Here is a 22,096-nt window from a genome sequence, read left to right on the forward strand (position 1 = left end):
ATGTATTGATTCTAATTGTGCAGTTTCTAATGGCACTTGTTGTTTTATTAAGCTTGCTCACACGTTACAAATGAGCATAAGAGTGTACACTTTTTTGATTTAGGCGGCTCAGTGAATCTGATCATGATGTGTGAACAACTGTATGAATGTACAACGGTTGTGTATGCAGGCACACAGCTCATTGCATGCAATATGTGAGCACGCTCACTGTGATCTTATACGGTGAGCCGTTTGAGGATGTTGGGGGTGATCTACTGTCCTGAAAGGCAGCATAGAAATGTACCTTTTTAAAATAAATAAATAAAATCGAGCCATTAGTATGGGAGCATCATTAGCAAAGTAGAGCCCTTTTAAGACAGCTGTCATTTATACCAGAGGAGCAGACAACATTGCCCTCCTAGAAATGTGAAGGAAGAAAATAGCAAGGAAAGACACTGTTGATATCCTCCATCCCTTGTCCCCTGAAATGCCATGGTCTCCCACTTCTTCTGCTGGGATATTGACCCCCCCCCCCACCATCCTTTTTGATTCAGGCCCCATGACATTCCTTGCAGGCCAAGCCATTGTGCCGCCTCTGGCCCCCCAGCCCACCAAATAGGGAAAAGGACAACATAGAATGGCTTTGGTTTGAAACAGACTATGCCTTTATTGAATACAAGACACAAGAGGTTTGGCTTAGGCATGGGGCAATTGTTTACTTCCGGCCCGCATGCCAGAAGTACCTGCATGGGTCAATCTGGCAGCGGGAGTTCCTAAGACTTACATCAAATAAGAGGAGCCTCATGGAGCTTGGTGGAGTACGATTGGCCCTGGGCCCCAATGGTAAAAAGGCCACTCCCACTGTACCCCTTTAAGAGGAGTTTGATATCCCGCTTCATCACTACCCTAAGCAGTCTCAAAGCGGCTCACATTCTCCTTTTCCTTCCTCCCCCACAACAAACACTCTGTGAGGTGAGTGAGGCTGAGAGACTTCAGAGAAGTGTGACTGGCCCAAGATCACCCAGCAGCTGCATGTGGAGGAGCGGGGAAGCGAACCCGGTTCCCCAGATTACGAGCCTACCGCTCTTAACCACTACACCACACAGGATACCCTAGCATTGGAGGGACAGGAAGGAACTACAGTGGTACCTCGGGTTAAGTACTTAATTCGTTCCAGAGGTCTGTTCTTAAGCTGAAACTGTTCTTAACCTGAAGCACCACTTTAGCTAATGGGGCCTCCTGCTGCCGCAACACTGCCGGAGCACGATTTCTGTTCTCATCCTGAAGCAAAGTTCTTAACCCGAGGTACTATTTCTGGGTTAGTGGAGTCTGTAACCTGAAGCGTCTGTAACCTGAAGCGTCTGTAACCCGAGGTACCACTGTACAACCTCCCCTCCATCCAAAGCTAAGATTGCCCCAAACTCGGCTCTTCATAACTGATAAGAAAAACCAGATGAAGGGTGTTAAGTTGTGGGCGAACATAGCAGACGACACAGCGATTTCTCCAGAGCAGCTCTTTACTTGCAAGCTAGACAGAACTGAACAGCAAACAGCTCAGCCGGCCTGCTTTTATAGGCAGCCGGCTGTCAACATTGTAGCAACAACAACCCAGAGTTTCCCGCCTAAAATAACTGACGTGGACCTGAGTGAAAACTATCTACAGACCTGAGTGAAAACTATCTACAGTATCCCCCTGCTGGCCCAGGGTGAAACTTCACTACATAACAAAGGGTCCAAGTGAGGGTTGTTTAAATGCCCTGGGAGCAGTTCTCCTTGAGCTGCAGCAATTGGGAGCCTTGCAGAGCACATGGCTCGCATTCTCCTCTGATCTCCCCGTCAGAGCAACCACGCCATGTGACGCCTTTGGCCGTTTCCCAGCTACCTCTCCCAATATGTATTTTCAAAACCTCAAGTTAGCCTTAGTCTTGGTCTGTTGGATTGTGATTAATGAGCCAGTCCTTGATGTGGCTGAATCTCCCACTTGGTTTTTTTGTTTTGCTTTGGTTTTGGTTTCGTAGAGCCTTTGTTCACCTTTCATCCCATTCCATCTCCCTCATTGGGTATATTACTTGAGGGGGTGGTTTTTAGGGATTTTTTTATGCTGGGGGGTGTTTTTAATATGTATGGGCTGACAAGAGCAGCCCTTCAAGTCCCAAGCAGACAGGCGAAAAAAGCTGAAAAGACAGAGGAAAGAGTAATGGAGAAGGAGGCAGACCTTGGCCTCATAAGCTTTCAGCGCTGATTAGAGCGGCGCATGGTGTCAGCCACCTTTTCTTGTTGAGGGCAGCCCGGCTGTGAAGTGATTCCCCCTCCCCTGTCCCTTCCTACCCTCTTTAATCAGTTTCCAGAGTTTCTGTCTTGGATGCAAGGATACCATCTGCATTCCTGCAGACTCTATTTGGGCACAGAACCTATTTAGACACATGCAGGTGTTTGCTTGCTTGGTTATGATTCAAATTTGTACCCCATGACAATGGCTTACGCAAGGTTTTTTTAAAAATCTAAATAACAAGAATAGAACGGTATGGATCAATGAAAACTTAAAAGGGGGTATACGCAGGGCTTTGTTTCAGCCTGAGCTCATAGGAGCTCAACTCCAGTACAGTGGTAGCTCAGGTTAAGAACTTAATTCGTTCTGGAGGTCTGTTCTTAACCTGAAACTGTTCTTAACCTGAGACACCACTTTAGCTAATGGGGCCCTCCGCTGCTGCCATGCCACCGCTGCACAATTTCTGTTCTCATCCTGAAGCAAAGTTCTTAACCTGAAGCACTATTTCTGGGTTAGCGGAGTCTGTAACCTGAAGTGTATGTAACCTGAAGCGTCTGTAACCCGGGTACCACTGTACCTCTCGAGCAGGCGCCATTACCATTCTAAGAGAACAAGGGGGAAGTTCATGGTGAGCTTCTGCTCCTCTTTATTTTAGAAAAATAGCACTGGATATATAACAGTTAAAAGTGATGCTAAGAAAGCGTCGAAATGCAGAAAGACCTTGATATGAGAAAAGAGTAGACACCAGGCAAGGTTCCTTGAACTTCACAGGTAAGGCCCCATCGCTGGAAGGGTGCTCATTCAAGGCCTACGTCGTTGAGAAGTTAGCATTAATACAGACTCCCCATGTGTCCCTATTTTCCAGGGATGACCCAGATTTACAGAAGCTGACCCGGTTTCTGAGTTGATCCCAGAATGTCCTGCTTTTCCTTAGGTAAAGGTAAAGGGACCCCTGACCATTAGGTCCAGTTGCGGACGACTCTGGGGTTGCTGCGCTCATCTTGCTTTATTGGCTGAGTAGCCGGCGTACAGCTTCTGGGTCATGTGGCCAGCATGACTAAGCCGCTTCTGGTGAACCAGAGCAGCACACGGAAACGCCATTTCCCTTCCCGCCGGAGCAGTACCTATTTATCTACTTGCACTTTGACATGCTTTCAAACTGCTAGGTTGGCAGAAGCAGGGACCAAGCAACAGGAGTTCACCCCATTGCGGGGATTCGAACTGCCAACCTTCTGATCAGCAAGTCCTAGGCTCTGTGGTTTAACCCACAGCGCCACCCACGTCCCTAGACGTCCCTATTTTCGTCAGAGAAGGTTGGAGGGTATGGAGTTCTCTGACCCCTGAGCTGTCTGAAGGCAGCCCTGTATAGGGAAGTTTTTAATGTTTAATGATTTATTATGTTTTTATATATGTTAGAAGCCACCCAGAGTGGCAATCCAGCATGATGGGGGGGTGGTATAATTAGTAACATCATCATCATTATTATTATTAAATAGGACGTCCCTATTTTCATCAGAGAAATATTGGAGGGTATGTTAATATCTTGTATTGGGCTAAGTCATCCATAGGCTGCAAATGCAGGCCTTGTTAGATTGGTGTCCTATGATTTCAATATGCCACATCGTTTAGCATTCCACCAACTGCAATAGCTGTAGCTTCTGTCCCATCTTCAAGGATGAACCTATGGGCATCCTGCAAGGAAGTGCAACCTTTTCCAGATGCTGGTGGTGGGAATTTATTTTAGTGCTAATGCTGGGGATTAGTTTCCAAGAGGGAGGCAGAATTGATTTGCCTGTCGCCACTAGACATGTGCTAAATCTGAAAGTATTCATATATGAGGAGCGAGATGTGCAAGATTATTTTTAAAGATTAGATTTATGGCTTGTGCTTATGAAATGTGCATTTGGGGTTGCAAAGTGTCCAGTTCACACTTCCAGGTATACATCACTTGATCACACCAACACATGATGATGGTTAGCTGAGTGGGTGAATTTGAAAAGTATAGCATTGTTTCTTTATTTAATTTCCACCATTTTTATATTGAGGCTTGAAAGCCTAGAGGTGTATGGTAAGGTTAGGTAAAGGTAAAGGGACCCCTGACAGTTAGGTCTAGTCACGGACAACTCTGGGGCTGCAGCGCTCATCTCGCTTTACTGGCCGAGGGAGCCGGCGTACAGCTTCCGGGTCATGTGGCCAGCATGACTAAGCCGCCTGTGGCAAACCAGAGCAGCGAACGGAAACGCTGTTTTACCTTCCCGCCGGAGCGGTACCTATTTATCTACTTGCACTTTGACGTGCTTTCGAACTGCTAGGTGGGCAGGAGCAGGGACTGAGCAACGGGAGCTCACCCCGTCGCGGGGATTCGAACCGCCGACCTTCTGATCGGCAAGCCCTAGGCTCTGTGACTTAAACCACAGCGCCACCCGCGTCCCCTATGGTAGGGTTAGGAGGATGCAATAAAGATGAAATCGTTTTTAAAAACTAACCATAGAATAAGAAAACTTACTTAAGATCTGTGCTGTAATAGGTGCCAGAAATTCAACAGGGAATGGGATCCTGTCTGATGTCAGACATGAGGGAAGTCCACAAAATTGGGTCCAAGATACTGTAAACACAACTTCTAGTGGACACAAAACTTCTAGTGGACACAAAAGATATGGGGGACCAGTAGCAGGGACTCCCCCAAAGACCTCAGTTACTGGACTGGGACATAAAGTATCCTGCCCCCAAGTTAGAATCATAGAATCATAGAATCATAGAATTGGAAGAGACCACAAGGGCCATCGAGTCCAAGCCCCTGCCAAGCAGGAAACACCATCAGAGCACTCCTGACATATGGTTGTCAAGCCTCTGCTTAAAGACCTCCAAAGAAGGAGACTCCACCACACACCTTGGCAGCAAATTCCACTGTCGAACAGCTCTTACTGTCAGGAAGTTCTTCCTAATGTTTAGGTGGAATCTTCTTTCTTGTAGTTTGGAGCCATTGCTCCGTGTCCGCTTCTCTGGAGCAGCAGAAAACAACCTTTCTCCCTCCTCTATGTGACATCCTTTTATATATTTGAACATGGCTATCATATCACCCCTTAACCTCCTCTTCTCCAGGCTAAACATGCCCAGCTCCCTTAGCCGTTGTTAAAGGTCTTGTGGATTAATACAACAAACCTGAGATATCATATCAGCAGCCAGTGCAATCTTTTAAATATCAGTGTCATGAGCTGGCGGTAATCCGTTCCCACCAACAGATGAGCTGCAGCGTTTTGTACCAGCTGGAGCTTCTAGACCCAATGGTAGTCCTCCATAGGACGTGTCGTAAAAATTGAGCCGTGAGGTTACCAAGGCTCTATGGAAGTGGTTGGTTTGGTGGGATCATCACCATACTCCATAAACCAGACAGCAGCATGATGGAAGTTGTAGTCCCAAATGTCTGGAGGGCACTAGGTTGAGGGAGGGGTGTGTGTAAACCTTTCTTCATTTATAGATCAATCCTGCATGTGTTTTTTCAGAAGCAAGTCCCATGTGTTCAGTGAAACTTACTCTCGGGGAAATAGGGTTCTGCACAGGTAACGTGACACAGGTGTGTTAATTTGGCAAGTGTTGGACCGTATTCTTGTTATAGTTGTATCAAGGCGGCAATGCTGGTTAGTAAGCATGGAGGACATGCTGCCTCCAGGGACAAAATTGTGCCCTCCCCATTCTGCCAGGATTGCCAGCTGAACCTTCTTTCACCAATGGGAAGGCTGCACATGACAGCAGCAGGAGAATTTGGGGTTGGGCGGGCGCATCTCTAGATTGTGGCACACATGGCTCTGATCTCCCACTGAGGACGATGGTCAGGGTGCTCAGGTGGAACAATTGGGGAGGTGGTATCTGCTGCTACTGCCCCCTGGTGCCACCTGAGGCTATTGTCCTAATTCTGTCTAATGACTGAGTTGTCCCTGCCTCCATCCATCCATCCATTCATCTACCCATCATTTCCTACTTGGAGTCCATTACAGAGAATGGATCGTGTCATGGCTATAGGGCTGGGGGAGCCTAGATGGCATGACCTGCTTGCCATAATCAGAACGGCATATGTTGTGGTGGCTATCTTCACCCGAGGAAGAATGGGACAAGCCAATTTTAATTGCCATTTATGTTTAAAAAGGTAAAGGTACCCCTGCCCGTACGGGCCAGTCTTGACAGACTCTGGGGTTGTGCGCCCATCTCACTTAAGAGGCCAGGGGCCAGCGCTGTCCGGAGACACTTCTGGGTCACGTGGCCAGCGTGACATCGCTGCTCTGGCCAGAGCCAGAGCCAGAGCCGCACACGGAAACGCCGTTTACCTTCCCGCTGGTAAGCGGTCCCTATTTATCTACTTGCACCCGGAGGTGCTTTTGAACTGCTAGGTTGGCAGGCGCTGGGACCGAGCAGCGGGAGCGCACCACACCGCGGGGATTCGAACCGCCGACCTTTCGATCGGCAAGCCCTAGGCGCTGAGGCTTTAACCCACAGCGCCACCTGCGTTACTCCTGTGCTTATGTTGTCCTTAGTTTTAATGTTTCTGAGTTTTTGTATTTGACCCACAAGTGAGCCTCTTCAGCAAATCTCTGGACTTTGAGTTTCATATCAAGCTCAGGCGACTACCGACAGCTAGAGATCCCATATATATATATATATATATATATATATATATATATATATACCGGTAATTGGCAGGCTGAAAATAGGTGAAAGATGCTCATGAATGTGCCCACTTTCCAGCAAACAAATTCTTGCACATTGATGTTTATATCCTACAAAAGGTGCTCAAAATTGTTTCTAAGACAAGCACCCCAGCTTTACTGATGCAATTATTAAATTTCAGGAACATCGTACGAAGTGGGACTTTGAATGTCTTTTTTTAAAAAAATGTAAGGAGAAATTAATAAAAGTTTAATAATTAATAGTCCTATGAAAGCTTATTGAGTGATCGCAGGCTTCAATCAATCTTCAACATATGGGGACACCAATTTTCACCTTACTCTTCCTAGCTGGAGGTGTATCCTAGTTTTAGTGCAATTAAAAACGAGTCAAGAAATAATTTTAGTTAATTGAGCCATACACCTTGAAGGTAATTTGAAGCTGCAGGCAAAAAATAATAATAAAATATCCAACGTGCTAATTGAGTGTTGAAAGATTAGAGTTAGCTTGTTTCCGCACAGGCAGGCCTAGCTCAGAGATACTGAACATGCTCTTAGTTTTGAGAGGGTTTTGCTTGGGGAGGGGGACTGGGGGAGAGATGTAAGCAACTGCGGCAGACTTGTAACCCATAGAAAGTCCTCCCAAGTACCTGAGTACTCGGTGTAAGGTTGTTTGAGTGCAGAACATTACTGGTAAGATGCTTTTGGGCTCTGGGAGCCAACTCCTTGGAGCGAGGTCCTTTCGCACGTGCCCCCGATAAAGTATTTCAGGGGACCCCCAAAGTTGATGGACGTTGCCATTCAAATGGTGTGCATGTGTCTTGTGATGAGTTATGTGCAGCGGGGCTTGCCTGAGCGCCCCCCCCCCCCCAATATTTTATTCAAGTAAACACCTCTACTTGGGTCTTCTGAGCAGAAATGTCCTTGCCCAATATGGTATATTGATCCTCTGAAAGCAGCTTTGGGGGTGAAGTAGTTGTTGTGGGAGGGGTGGAATAACACAAAGTGACTTCTGTGGTTATGTGGCACAAAACTATATGGATAATGTGATGTCTGTGATGTAACACAACATGACGGCAACATCTAAGAGAGGAAGGGATAGGACCCCCCCCCCACCCAAAAAAGGGACCCCACCCTGTACCAGCTGCCCCCCACAGAAATGGGGATAGGCATTTACACCAACCAGCCCAATGTAGTCACAGAGCAAAACTCTCCTCCTCTGTTCAAAATAGAAGGGGTGGGTTCAGTTTTCTGAATTATGGCACATTTAAGGGGATGTGTTCTATGCAGGCAAGTCTGAGGCAACTCAAACAGGAACTGAGATGAAGAGCAAACTGTCCCCTGTGCGTTGTGAATTTTTGAGGGGATATTTACCGAGGCGTTTCATGGGCACCGTAGTGGGTACCGACAGGCAGACTGGTCCCCGTGGGCACATTTACAGCTCCTGCCATAGCGTGAGCAGAATGGTGTATTCCGCTCAGGCCCAGTTCAGGACATTTTGCTGCCCGAGGGAAAGGACAAAATGGCGTCCCCTTCCACATCCACATGGGTGGCCAGTTGACTCGTACATCAACGACGCAGGTTGCAGGGTAGTATCCTTCACCACACCTAAGGCAACAGGCTAGTTTAAAGGGTGGAGACCAAGCTGTGTGGCATACACAGCCACGTCCTCCAGCCAGGAACTCAGGCAAAAATGGTTGGGCAGAGGTCTACCCTGCTCCACAGCAACTGCCGCCTGAGGCGATTGCCTCATGGTGTCCAATCTTAGAGACAGTCCTACTTCTGCTCACAGAGGGAGATGTTTGGATTCGGTCCCATCTTCTGGAAGTATTCCTATTTTTGAGTCATGGAATTATTGCAATGTGTTGGGTTTTATGGAAATCAATGGAGGGAGTGAGGAGGATCCACAAACACAAAGCAAGAACTGTTGCAGAAAGGCATACTGGTTCCATGAATAAAGGATTCCACCATCATGCAAGAATCCTTAGGAAACATAGGAGATACCATATCAGTGCCATTTTTTGAGGCCTTCTCTGCAGTGGCTCCTCATCTGTGAAACGCTCTCCCCCGGGAAGTTCGCCTGGCGCCTTCATTATACATCTTTAGGTGCCAGGCAAAAGCATTCCTCTTTAACCAGGTCTTTGGTTGATTTGATTGACATCCTATGCCCTTTTAAAATGTGTTGTGGTTTTGTTTGTTTGTTTGTTTGTTTGTTTGTTTGTTTGGAAGGGAGGTTATTGGGTTGTTGCTGTTTTTATTTGGATTATGTATTTTGTGGTTTTATATTTTGATTTCATTCTGTGAACCGCCCTGAGACCTGCGGGTGTAGGCCAGTATATAAATTCAAGGAAATAAAATAAATAAATAAGCAGGAAGGATAAAACACCCAGGAAAAAGAAGAACAGAGTGCAAAAACAGTCTGTGCGAGCATAAGGAATAACATTGCAGCAAAGCTGTCTTTAAAACGCCCTTTTTGCACCTGATCACCTCATTCCACAACTGAGGCGAAGGAGACAATGCAGCACAACATCCAATTCGTCTGTGAGAGTTACAGTAGCCAGTTCATAACCTCCAAACTTTCCCCATTTAGCCTCAAACATTTTATCTAGGGGCATATGAGCCCTCCAAGACACACCTGAAGGCAGCCCTGTTTAGGGAAGTTTTTAATGTTTGATGTTTTATCGTGTTTTTAACTTGGCTAGGCCCATCTGGGTATCCTACGCAGATGCGATCTTCATATAAGAAGTTGGATGGGTTTAAAAGAGAGTTAGAGACAGGCTGGTGCAGTGGGCTAGACAAATTCCTATCAATCCAGCTGAGATCTTCTTAGCGTTCTCAAATTGTCTTGCGGGAAGCAACCCTGGCTTACTTTCAGAAACTTTCTTTTGCAATTCTCCCGATTATTTTTCAGGTGTGTTGATAAGCGAACCTGCTTTTTATGTCCAGGGAACAGAGAACTTGTGAGCTGGGATGTGGGGTGTGTGGAGAGGAGTATCTCAGATTGGTGCAAGCCATGGGTAGGAACCAAACACTGATGCAGAAGAGAACCTATGGGGAAATGGAATCGTTGGTTTGGGGAAGGGTACCTTTGCGTGATCGTGGGACTTGTAGCAGTAGCTGGAATTCATATGTCTGCCCTACGTTCAACAGGCAGACAAACAGCTCAGTCACATCGACCACACCTTCTTCCCTGTTTATTTGCTTTACTCTCCAGGTGTTGTTGGGCTCCAAGTGGACTCCAATTCCCACCATCCCTGATTGTTGTCCATGCTTTCCATTGGGGCACCATGTTGGCGATCCTTGCTTTGCACCTTTGGAGCAGTGTTAGAAACTGAGATATATAAGCTAGGCGCCAAATGGCTCCTTAAACCAGTGTTACAGCTGCCAAAATGGAACGTCTAGTTGCCATTTCTGGCCAGACAGCTCTAAAGTTGCATTTTTCAATACAACGTTTTGGTTCCTGAAATTCGTTCTGATTGTGTAGGTAGAATATCACAGATAGAATTCTACTGGGTGTGTTGCTAGTGTATGAAAAGAGTCAAGATCCTAGGATCTCCATCTCCAGATAGTGGAGATGTCAGGCTCAGGCACTATCCTGTAGCCCAGGCATCGTCACTTGGTCGCGAGTGGTTGACAGCCAGGGGCAAACTGCGCCTGGCAAATTTCGAATGTTGCTGCTTTGGAGGAAAGAGACATCAAGTCTCTGGCCAACACAAGGCCCCTTGTCTTTTAGTAGGCCCATCCCATCCAGTAGAGGTCTGCAAAAATGGGAACGGCTGGGGAAGGTTTGCTTTTAGGTCAACAGGAGATGGTTGGCAGCCAATATATTTTCCCAGACTTTGCGAACCAACTTACCGGCGTCTGCTGTCATCCATCCAACGCATGCTTATTTTAGCTTCCACGACATATTGTTCTGTTAATGGTCACTGTTTATTATGTGCCCACACGAACTGTCTGTATATGTCGGTGTGTCTCTTGCTAGGCTCCTTCCATCCCTGTTTTATTTACTTAATTCCGTTTCCTGGTTCTTTTTTCTTCTTTACGTTCAATTGTGCGTGTTCATTAGAGCTTTTCGGAACGATGCTGTGTTTTGGTGCTTATATTTCTTTTATCCCCCTTTCTTTCCAAAAAAAATATCTTATGATTTCATAATTCTTTTGCCGTTCTAATCTATATCTTTCCTTCCCACCGTCCCGCCTTTTTTTTTTCCAAACTATATATAAATACAAAGATATATATATAAAAAAAATCTTTTCTTCTTTTGTCATTCAATCAAATTCCAACAATACCAACCAAGAGCCAGTCAAATCCACCACAGTCTCGCGCTGAGCTAGGAAAAAAGTTCACGTAATGACAGGAAAGTGGAGAATACAGTCCCCCAGTCCGTAAGTTCAAATCAACTCGAAGTTGAAAGTGTGACATGATGGCGCCATGTAACGAAGCTAAGAATTGGTTGCATGACATGCCGTCAAGTTTCGTGGAGGTGCCGTGATTGAAGCATTTTTTCTTGGATGTTGTATCAGTTGATGATTGGCCAGTCATGATCACATGTGCCTTTCTTGACTTTTGTGCTGCCACGGTTTTTTATTGCTGTGCTCATTTTTTTATTATTATTATTATTTTATTTCCTATTATTTGTTCGTTTCCTTTAGTGCTTGCAGTGGTTTCTTTGTTGTTTGATTTCTCGTTCAGCGGTTTTTGCTTCTTTAGATTATCACACGGAAAGAGGGGAAACGTGAATTCTTAATTCTTTCGGGGGCGGAACGGGGGATTGTTATAAATGTATGAATAATTCCTAGCTTTTTTTAAAAAAAAAAAAAGGAAGCAGGGGGGGAAATGTGTGATTGGTATTCTTGCACTCTAAAATCTTGTGTTTTCTTTTTTTTCAATGGATAATTGGGGGCCTTTTTCAATTGATCTTTTTTCTTTCTTTCTTCCTTGAGATATTTCAAATCCCTCTCAAAAATTCATAGAGTTAATCGCAGCAGTTTTTACAAATGGAAAGAGCTACCTTCCAAAGCAAGCTAGAAAATAAAACCTGCGGCTTCTAACGTGCCTTATTAGAATTCCTAATTTGCCTCATAGCGCAATAACTCTCAATAAATCCATCCTGTCTGGGGAGGGGGGGTGTTATTTGGGGGAGAGGGGAAAAAAATCCTGATTCTAAAGTAAAATGCATTTTTTCTTTTTGTTTGTTTACAACTGAAAAAGGGTCCTAGATGAGTGTTTTCCTTTTTTTATTTCTTATTCTATTCTTATTATTTTCGGTGTTGTAATTGTTTAGACTGCTGTGTACGGTTTGCTGTTTGTTCAATCAACAGTGTCGGAAACCTGCCAGCATGGTTTGATATAACGCATGACACCTTCCCCACCAGAGGGGAGCTTTGCAGTTTCTAAGTTTCTTGATGTAATAAATCACCAAGTGTGTATAAGAAGAGAAACCTGCTTGCTAGCAAGAGATAAGAGCTAATCCGTAATGATTAAGCATCCTCCTTAAATGTCAAGTTTAGTTGGATCATGATTAAAAAAAAAATATTTAAGAAATGTTAGCTTTACATTTTTAGTTTATTTTATTGCACAGAGAGAGAAGGAGAGGAAGTTGGTTTCAAGTCATTTTATTTTTTGAAGCCACCTGTGCAAAAAGTGTTTCTTTCTGCCATTTGCAAAAGAAAATATCTTCCTGGCAGCTTAGCTGCCCACAGAAAGTTGAGAGGGGGGACTTTTAAAAGGACAATTTCTCCTTGCTTTCCTATAAGTGGCCCACAAAATTAAGCTAAGGAGGACGTGTGCGTTACCAGGCGATGACAGGCCCAGCTGCCCAAATTAGAGTCTTGTCTATTCGTGGTAGAAAAACGAAAGCTTGGGGAAGGGGTGGTGCAATTCTAAACTGTCATGGTCAAACAGAGGAAAGTCACTTTGCTTATAGATGATGATAGATAGATAGATAGATAGATAGATAGATAGATAGATAGATGATAGATAGATAGATGATAGATAGATATATAGATAGATAGATAGATAGATAGATAGATAGATAGATAGATATAGATAGATAGATAGATAGATGATAGATAGATATAGATAGATGGATATAGATAGATAGATCAATTATAGTATCTTTTTCCAGCCTCCAGTGTGCAGGGTAGACATGGCTACGTCTGAGAAAGTCCGTGTAATTCCAGAGTTTCCACAAAGCCCTTCACAGCACACTTCTCTTTGGGTTGTAGATGGGTCTTTCTTGAATTCAGTCTATGGAGAGTGACTTGGGGGAGCGCTCCCATAGTTTGACAGTGTGGAAGCACCCTGATATTTGGCAAATGCAGAAATGTGGGACTTAGCAGAGCCTAGGCATCATGGCAGCCCCGAAGCCCAATCCAAAGCTTTGTGGCAACCAAGGTGCGTGACACAGAACTCTCTGGAGAACAGCTTTGCACACTCAATATGGCATCTCCAGCAGCTACCCGTCTGCAGTGAGGGTGCAGTATCTGGCGCTGTCTCATAATCTGAAGTGAACGGGGAAGAGGGGCCATGTGAAAGCAGGCTGTGTACAAATGCACATTATCATGGCACAGTGTTGCTGTTTCTTAAGTGAAGTAAACATTTCAGATTTTATTATGAGCAGACGTTCCTTGTAGTCAGGGGCCGTTAGGAGCTAGGATAACACCGGAAAGACTTTGCACCACTTATGGGAGACGGATTACTTAACGTTCTCAAATTGTTCCAAAGCAGTTTAGGGATCTGATCTTGAACCCCTTCACCAAATTTGCATTTAGTTCCCACAATGAGAGCAAGGTTGTCTTCGAAACAGGTGTTCTCCTAAATTTCCTCTTTTTTTTCTTTTCTTTTTAGGTATACACTTTTGAACTTCTCTTCCCTTGTCAGTTTTCTCTATCTTTCATTCTTCCTCGTTTAATTTCGTGGAGGTTTTTTTTCTTTTCTTTTCTTTTCTTAACTGGTAAACGTGTGTTGGTTAAATCTGCAATGATCTTCTTCATCTCTTTTTAGGGCATCAGCTGAATGGGCCACATTTAGAGAAATATATATATATATATTAAATAAATATATATAGGAACGAGAACTGTTGGATTACACCTTTAACATATCAGCAAATATCAGTCAAGCTGAAGACTTCAGACTTACTCTCTTTCTGATTGTTTAGACTGTACCATTTCTTTAAGAAAAGTCACGTCAGCTGGGTTCGAAAGGACATAAGCTTGAAACAGAAACATAAATAACAACAACAACAAAAAACACAGACAAAATCACGACAGGAGCAAGATCGTCTAGGATTTCTGCAGTGAAACTGATGTTACCACAGCGGCTTTTCTCCAAACAGGAAATGCAAACCTTGATACTGACAAGAGGAGTGCCTGTTTGCCACCAAGGATGCAGTTGCTATGGAAACCCCATGGCACCAGTCACTAAGCATCTTTATCTGTCATTCCTTAGCTATATAGGGACCAAAGGACATAACTTTTTATCGCAGACTTGTAGCTGTATGTAAATTACAGAAGTTCTTTCCTTTTCTCATGAGCTGTTCCTATAACAGGTTTTGAGAGCAATTATATGAAATATGTAAAAACTAAAAAAAAAAAAAAAACCGCTTAAACGCTTTTAAAAAAAATGGCAAGATAATAGTTCTTTGATACTTGGGGAGGATCTTTGGTTATACATTAATTAAGAGTCTATGAAACTTTCGTATGGTTTTCTGTATAATATGTATGGATTGAGTGCTTAGAAGGGGAAGGTTGAGGTGGGTATCTGTGGAAAGCAGACAAAGGAAAAGGAGAAACCCACATATATAAGCAGATCACTGGACTGGCAAGTGATGGTGATGATGATGATGATGATGATGATGATGGCGCAGAAGACGAAGACAAGAAGGCTGATGCAAAGTAGAAAGAACACAAGTTTGTAAATGCTTCTGACTCCACCCGCCCTAAAATAGCTGTACAGAATTTAAAAAAGAAAAAAAAGTTTAAAATACCTATATAATAGGGGGGAAAGGATTAGATGACATAAAAAGCAAAAATAAAAAAAATAAAAAAGCAAAAAAAAATATACATAGAGGTTAGCATTAATGCTAAAAAAAAAAAAAATCCACAAAGATGTTGTAGAACTGTAACTTTTGTAGAGTTTAGAATGAAATCAGTTCCTGCTCTCAGCCAACTGCTGTTGGAAGCTGTGTCTTATTGGGGGTGGGGGGAAGGGGGGGGCAAAGGAGAAGATGGCTGATCTTGGCAGCTTTTTAAACTGCAAGCATTCCAGCTAGTAATAAATAAATAAAACTAATAAGCAAACGAAACAAAAAAAATTCTCAATTCCTGTAGGCAACGCAAAGGGGGGCGGGGCGGGGGACTTGACGGCTATCTTCTTGCAAACTATCGGAAGTTAGTTCGAACTTGACGAAAAAAATAAATAAACTGGAAAAAGAAAACCACAGCTAAGACGCTTTCATATTTCCATAAGCTGTCGCCAGCAACCTCCAATCATCTTTCGCTTCAGTAGCTTCCATATTTGCTCTAGAACCCTTCAGGACAGGGGTGGGGTGGGGAGCAGGGTTTAGCCTAGAACCTTAATCTTAAAAAAAAAAACACCACAAAAAACGTTTAAAAAAATATTTAAAACACAAAAACAAAAAAAAATTACAAAAAATGCAATCTCTTTGAAGAATTTCTGAAACTGTTTACAAGGAATTTTGAAAAACAGGGGGATGTTTAAAAATAAAAGATGCTGGCTCTGTTTTTCTGTAAATAAATTTGCATATTTTGTAGGACTTTTAATTGTAATGATAGAGAAAAAAAATCAAGGAAAACTATTTAAGGAAAGCACGATATTTATCTTTGGTAAATGACTTTAGAGCAGTTTAAAAAAAGTTGCTTTAAAATCTGAATCAGAAAAATAGAAACAATGAATTATTTAAGAACACATATATTTTAAAGTATATCATATTTATTATAATTTATTTCCACTGTGTTAAAACTTGATTTTTAAGGGTGTGGTTTTTTCCCTTTACTCCATTTTATTGTACCGAGAACAACGACACTGTTCTTTTACGAATAATTGTTTGCCTTTTTTGTTCAGATTTGGGGGATTTCTTATTTTGTTTTTTAAAGAAACTGTTCTCTGTCTTTCTCCCTGTTGGGCCTGATTTTGAAGTCTTTATACTGGCTAAACACCCCCCTGGTCTTCTCTGGTTGTTTGGCTGGGATGAGACCACTGAAACAAGCCCCTAATCTAGGTGTGTAAATGACTCTGCAGTTCCATACAACTGCTCTCTGATTCTCAATTCCCTAAAACTCCTTGTAATCTTCTGTAATTATTGAATGACGCTTACCAGCTTAGCCCTAAATAAAGCACAGTTTAAAAAAAGAAGCAACACGCTTTACTTCTCAATGGTTTCCCTCCCTTAATGTGTTTGCTCTGAGAACCAAATGAATCGCTTTCGACTATTTCATTAATATACATTGTTTGAGTATCAGAACAAATCCCTTTGTGATATAAAACATATCTCGCTGGACTGAATTAGCGACACGGTCTCATTTAATGCCTGCTTGGTATTCCACAGCCATTGACCTTAAACCTAGTAGGTGATGAGATCAAGAAAAAGTACACACAAATTAGAGATATTACTTCACCCAACATAAGACGGCTGTTTGATTTCAGACTTGGGGGGCTTCTTAATGCTGAAAAGGAAGAAGTCCAAAATTCAAGACATTGCCTGGAGGTGGTTGGAGGATGGATGGCGGCTAATGGATTGAGGTTGAATCCTGACAAGACAGAAGTACAGTTTGGGGGGACAGGAGACGGGTGGGTGTGGAGAACTCCCTGGTCCTGAACGGGGTAACTGCGCCCCTGAAGTACCAGGTGTGCAGCCTGGGAGTCATTTTGGACTCACAGCTGTCCATGGAGGCACAAGTTAATTTTGTGTCCAGGGCAGCTGTCTACCAGCTCCATCCAGTACGCAGGCTGAGACCCTATCTGCCCGCAGACTGTCTCGCCAGAGTGGTGCATGCTCTAGTTATCTCCCTTTGCTGGGTCCCTGCTCCTGCCAATCTAGCAGTTCAAAAGCACGTCAAAGTGCAAGTAGATAAATAGGTACCGCTCCGGCGGGAAGGTAAATGGCGTTTCCGTGCACTGCTCTGGTTTCACCAGAAGCGGCTTAGTCATGCTGGTCACATGACCCGGAAAAACTGTCTGCGGACAAACGCCGGCTCCCTCGGCCTGTAAAGCGAGATGAGCGCCACAACCCCAGAGTCGTCCGCGACTGGACTTAACTGTCAGGGGTCCTTTACCTTTCCCTTACTCCGCATTCAAAGAATGCAGAAAGGTGTACCAAAAAAACAGAGTATAAATCAGAATCATGTTAGAAGCAAATAGCCCACAAGCATTAAAAACCTACAAATTTAGAAGGGAACTTACTGAGAGTAAAAGCTGAAGTTCGCATACAGTATGGGGTCTGAACTAGTGATAACTGACCAAAGAAAGTGTCCAAGAAATCTCTTGTGGGATAAATCATAGAACTGCAGAGTTGTCAGCTACTGATAAGCCTCATCTGCCGTGAATTCATCTACACCTGGCATACCTGAATGTCATGGATGCGACTGAATTGCAGGGAATGGGAGTGACACAATGGCAAATGGTTGTGGTGGGAATAAAACCAAGTTCCTGGAACTGAAAGGCACACATACATATATATGCAAACGTTTCTGGGTAGATTGCTTCCTGGTCCACACACGGAAAGGCTATTTTAAAATGTATACAGGAATCAAACAGAGTTTACTTCTCCCGTCCTGATGCTAAACACATTTACCTGGGAACAGCAAGCATCCGTTTTGCCGTAGAAAAGGGTAGCACATTTTTAAAGTGAAGATAATAAACTGAGCATCTGTAGCTAATTAGACTCCTGGAGAGCCACTTCCCAATTATAAAATGCTTATATATATATATATTAAAGCATACTGTGTTGACCAGCGTTAGCACTGGTGTCCAGCCTAGATGCTAACATGGAGCCTGTCTGCAGCTGCTCCTATCATATACTGGTCTTGAGGTGGTCGTTTGGAGGCCTCCTAAGCTACTGGCCTGATCCCGCAAACTCTTCTTATGCTCTTTTGTTCTTGGTAGATCTTTCGAAGTGTTGCTTTTGACCTATAAAGCCTTAAATGGCTCAGGACCGCAATATCTCAAGGACCACCTCTCCCCGTATGAACCTACCCAGACCCTGCAATCATCACCTGAGGCCCTTTTTCATGTGCCTCCTCCACAAGAGGTCCAGAGAGTGGCAAAACAAGGACAGGGCCTTTTCTGCAGTGGCTCCCTGTTTGTGAAATGCTCCTCCCGGGGAAGCTGACCTGGCACCTTTGTTACACACACCCAACTCTGAAACCCACTGGGAGGGGCCATGGGGGGTCACCCATGGCACCCCTCAGCAATGCAAGAATCATTCACCCAGCTTGGGATTCGAACTCACAACCCTGAGATTAAGCGTCTCATGCTCTACCAACTGAACTGATCTCCTAGTAAGGCTGTTTATTGCCAACGTGGTTCACGCAGGTAAGTGTCTTGCAGAGGGAAGATTCGGGCTTGGGGTGGGGACTATTCTTCCCCCAGTGGGGGTGGTCAAGACACGGTTGGAGGATGGATGGTGGCTAACAGATTGAGGTTGAATCCTGACAAGACAGAAGTACTGTTTTGGGGGGACAGGGGGCGGGCAGGTCTGCGGGACTCCCTGGTTCTGAATGGGGTAACTGTGCTCCTGAAGGACCAGGTGCACAGCCTGGGAGTCATTTTGGGCTCACAGCTGTCCATGGAAGCACAGGTCAATTCTGTGTCCAGGGCAGCTGTCTACCAGCTTCGTCTGGTACGCAGGCTGAGACCCTCCCTGCCTGCAGACTGTCTCGCCAGAGTGTTGCATGCTCTAGTTATCTCCCACTTGGACTACTGCAATGCGCTCTACGTGGGGCTACCTTTGAAGGTGACTCGGAAACTGCAACTAATCCAGAATGCGGCAGCTAGACTGGTGACTGGAGGCCAAGACCATGTAACACCAGTCTTGAAAGATCTACATTGGCTCCCAGTACGTTTCCGAGCACAATTCAAAGTATTGGTGCTGACCTTTAAAGCCCTAAAGCCCTCGGTCTAGTATACCTGAAGGAGCGTCTCCACCCCATCATCCAGCCCGGACACTGAGATCCAGCTCCGAGGACCTACTGGCGGTTCCCTCGCTGCGAGAAGCCAAGTTACAGAGAACCAGGCAGAGGACCTTCTCGGTGGTGGCGCCCACCCTGTGGAACGCCCTCCCACCAGATGTCAAAGAGACATGGTAATGATTCAATGGGCCAGAGATTTAGGGTATAATATAGATATGGAAGACTGGCAAAAAATATGGAATGGAAATTTGAGGTTTACAGCATGTACTACATTAAAAGAAAATATCATGAAAATGGTATATAGATGGTATATGACACCAGCCAAATTAGCAAAAATGTACAAAACTTGTAACAAATGTTGGAAATGTAAAGAGAAAGAAGGTACATTTATGCATATGTGGTGGGAATGTAAGAAAGTAAAGGGGTTCTGGGAAATGATATATAATGAGTTAAAGAAAATGCTGAAATATAGCTTTGCTAAGAAACCAGAAATCTTCCTGCTGGGAATAACTAGAACGGACATAAATAAGAGGGACTGTAAACTTTTTCAGTACGCAACAACAGCAGCGAGAAAATTGATGGCTCAAAAATGGAAACAAGAAGAAGTACCGACAGTGGAAGAATGGAGAACAAAATTAACAGACTATGCAGAACTGGATAAACTAACTGGAAAAATCAGATTCCAAAGGGACCATAAGTTTTTAGAGGACTGGGGGAAATTTAGAGAATATTTGAAAACTGTATGTGAGGAACATACAACGCTAGTGTGTTTTAAAGAAGCTTTGTGAAAAATTAAGGAATATTGCAAGAATGTAAATGAGGACAGAAATATTGTATTCAAAGGCAATATCAAAATTAAGGAATGTGAAGATAGAAATTTAACTACGAAAGATTGTCAGAGAAGTTGAGGGAGGTCCAATAAGTTAAAATATGTGATGTGGAATTTTATATGATTGGAGATTTTATGGAAAAGTTTAATAAAAAAATTATTAAAAAAAAGAAGAGAAAAACAACTACCAGATTTTTAGAAGACATCTGAAGGCAGCCCTGTTCAGAGAAGCTTTTAAAGTTTAATAGGTTATTGTATTTTAGTGTTCTGTTGAACGCCGCCCAGAGTGGCTGGAGAAACTAAGCCAGATGGGCGGGGTATAAATAAATAAATTATTATTATTATTATTATTATTATTATTATTATTATTATTACAAAAGTCTGTGCTAGAATGACAACACCATCTGGGCACCTCAAGACAACCCAAGATGGCGGCTGTTCCTGTAGAAGAAGTGCAAAAGCTCATGTCAAGGGGCAGCTTTCCTTCAACAGTCTGCTCCACATCTCCCACTCAGCTCCACTTTGGGTGGGTGTGGGGATCAAGACCTTCCAGAGAAGGATTCCCACATGCTTGGTGTCATGAGTAAACCAGGCCAATGGCGCCAGTGCATGAAGCATCAGCATGATAGCATCTCAGAACTGTTATGTAGTGAAGTTTCACCCTGGGCCAGCAGGGGGTTACTGTATATAGTTTTCACTCAGGTCTGTAGATAGTTTTCACTCAGGCCCATGTCAGTTATTTTAGGCGGAAACTCTGGGCTGTTGTTGCTACAATGTTGACAGCCGGCTGCCTATAAAAGCAGGCCGGCTGAGCTGTTGCAGTCAGTTCTATTCCAGCTTACAAAATAAAGAGCTACTTGGAGAAATCGCTGTGTCGTCTGCTATGTCAACCCACAACTTAACACTGGCGACGAAGGTGGGATCGATGGACATCAGAGCACAGCCAGATGCAGCCAGCCTCTGAACTGAGCTGAATCACTGAGCTGAATCACAGAGCGAAAACACTGAGCGAAATCACTGGACAGAACCAATTCAGAGCTGACTGTTCTGGCTAAGAGCACTGTGTTCCATCCATCGCCCTTCACGCTGGCATCGGAATCATGGCTTCACTTGTGCCTCTACCGCCGTTTGCGCCAGCCTCTGAATCATGGGACTCCTACCTCGCTCGGTTTGACTGCTGCCTCCAAGCCAATGAGCTGACAGCAGTATCAAAGGATCGGAAGCGGGGCCTATTCCTCAGCCTCTGTGGGCCTGAGGTGTTTGAGACGTCCCGAGCATTGGTTGCGCCTGAAGCAGTCCAGGCAACACCATGGGACACGATCCAAGAGAAGCTCCGCAACCACTACGCACCAAAGCCGTCCAAGATTGCTGCCCGGCATGCGTTCTACCACCGGAACCAGGCAGAGGGGGAGTCAATCAACAACTACACCACCACCCTGCGACAGGCTGCAATGCACTGTGAGTTCCGAGACTTAGACGATGCCCTGATGGATCGAATCGTCTGCGGGGTCCGGGACATCCATCTGCAACGGCGTCTCCTCGCCAAGCCAGACCTCACGCTACAGAAAGCCACTGAGGAGGCTGTGGCCTCAGAAGCTGCTGAACGCTCCGCCCAGGAGATCCGCAAGTCCAGCAGCCCGCGTCTTGCTAGGGAGCCAGTTCCGGTGCATCATGAAGAGGCCAGCAGTGATGAGGCATCCTCCAGTGAAGACGATGACGTGCACCAGACAAAGCGGGAGCGCAGGAAGTTCCAACAGAAGTCCAAGGGCCAACCGGAATGTGCTGGCTGCGGAGGCAACCATTCCCGTGCCAAGTGTCGATTCAGAGACGCCATCTGTAGGAAGTGTTCCAGAAGGGACCACATCGCTAAGGTCTGCCGATCGGCTCCGTCTGACACCCCCCCTTCATCGACTCGCAAGTCCAAGTCTTCACTCCAGTCTGCCAAGGAAAGTTGTTTCGCTCTCACCAACTGCCGCTGCCCGTCAGGAACCACGATTGGCCAAACCGACTCGCCTATGCGACGCAAGCTGAACGTCACGGTGCTCATTGAAGGAGCTCCATGTGACATGGAGATCGACACCGGGTCTGCCCTGTCCATCGTGTCATGGAGCACCATCAAAAGACTGGTACCCAGAGTGTCCAAAAGGCAACTCGACTCTCACCGCGTACACCTGAGAGACTACCAGGGAAACGACATTCCCGTGGTAGGCGT

The 22,096-nt window shown here is 44.7% G+C and overlaps 1 protein-coding gene across 13 annotated transcripts in view; it reads left to right on the plus strand.

Moving 5' to 3' along the window:
* Window positions 1-16,281, plus strand: part of CELF4 (CUGBP Elav-like family member 4) — an 828,893-nt gene extending 812,612 nt beyond the window's left edge. For 12 of the 13 annotated variants that reach the window (XM_079994929.1, XM_079994934.1, XM_079994939.1 and 9 more), the window contains exon 13: window positions 13,912-16,281. The gene's annotated coding sequence lies outside the window, so the exon portion shown is untranslated. Of the gene's footprint in view, window positions 1-11,203; window positions 11,292-13,911 lie in introns of all 13 variants that reach the window. The other variant, XR_013843354.1, reaches the window with a different exon arrangement.
* Window positions 16,282-22,096: the final 5,815 nt, after the last annotated feature.

The sequence above is a fragment of the Podarcis cretensis genome, assembly GCF_951804945.1.
Source record: "Podarcis cretensis genome assembly, chromosome: 11".
Lineage (NCBI taxonomy): Eukaryota > Metazoa > Chordata > Lepidosauria > Squamata > Lacertidae > Podarcis > Podarcis cretensis.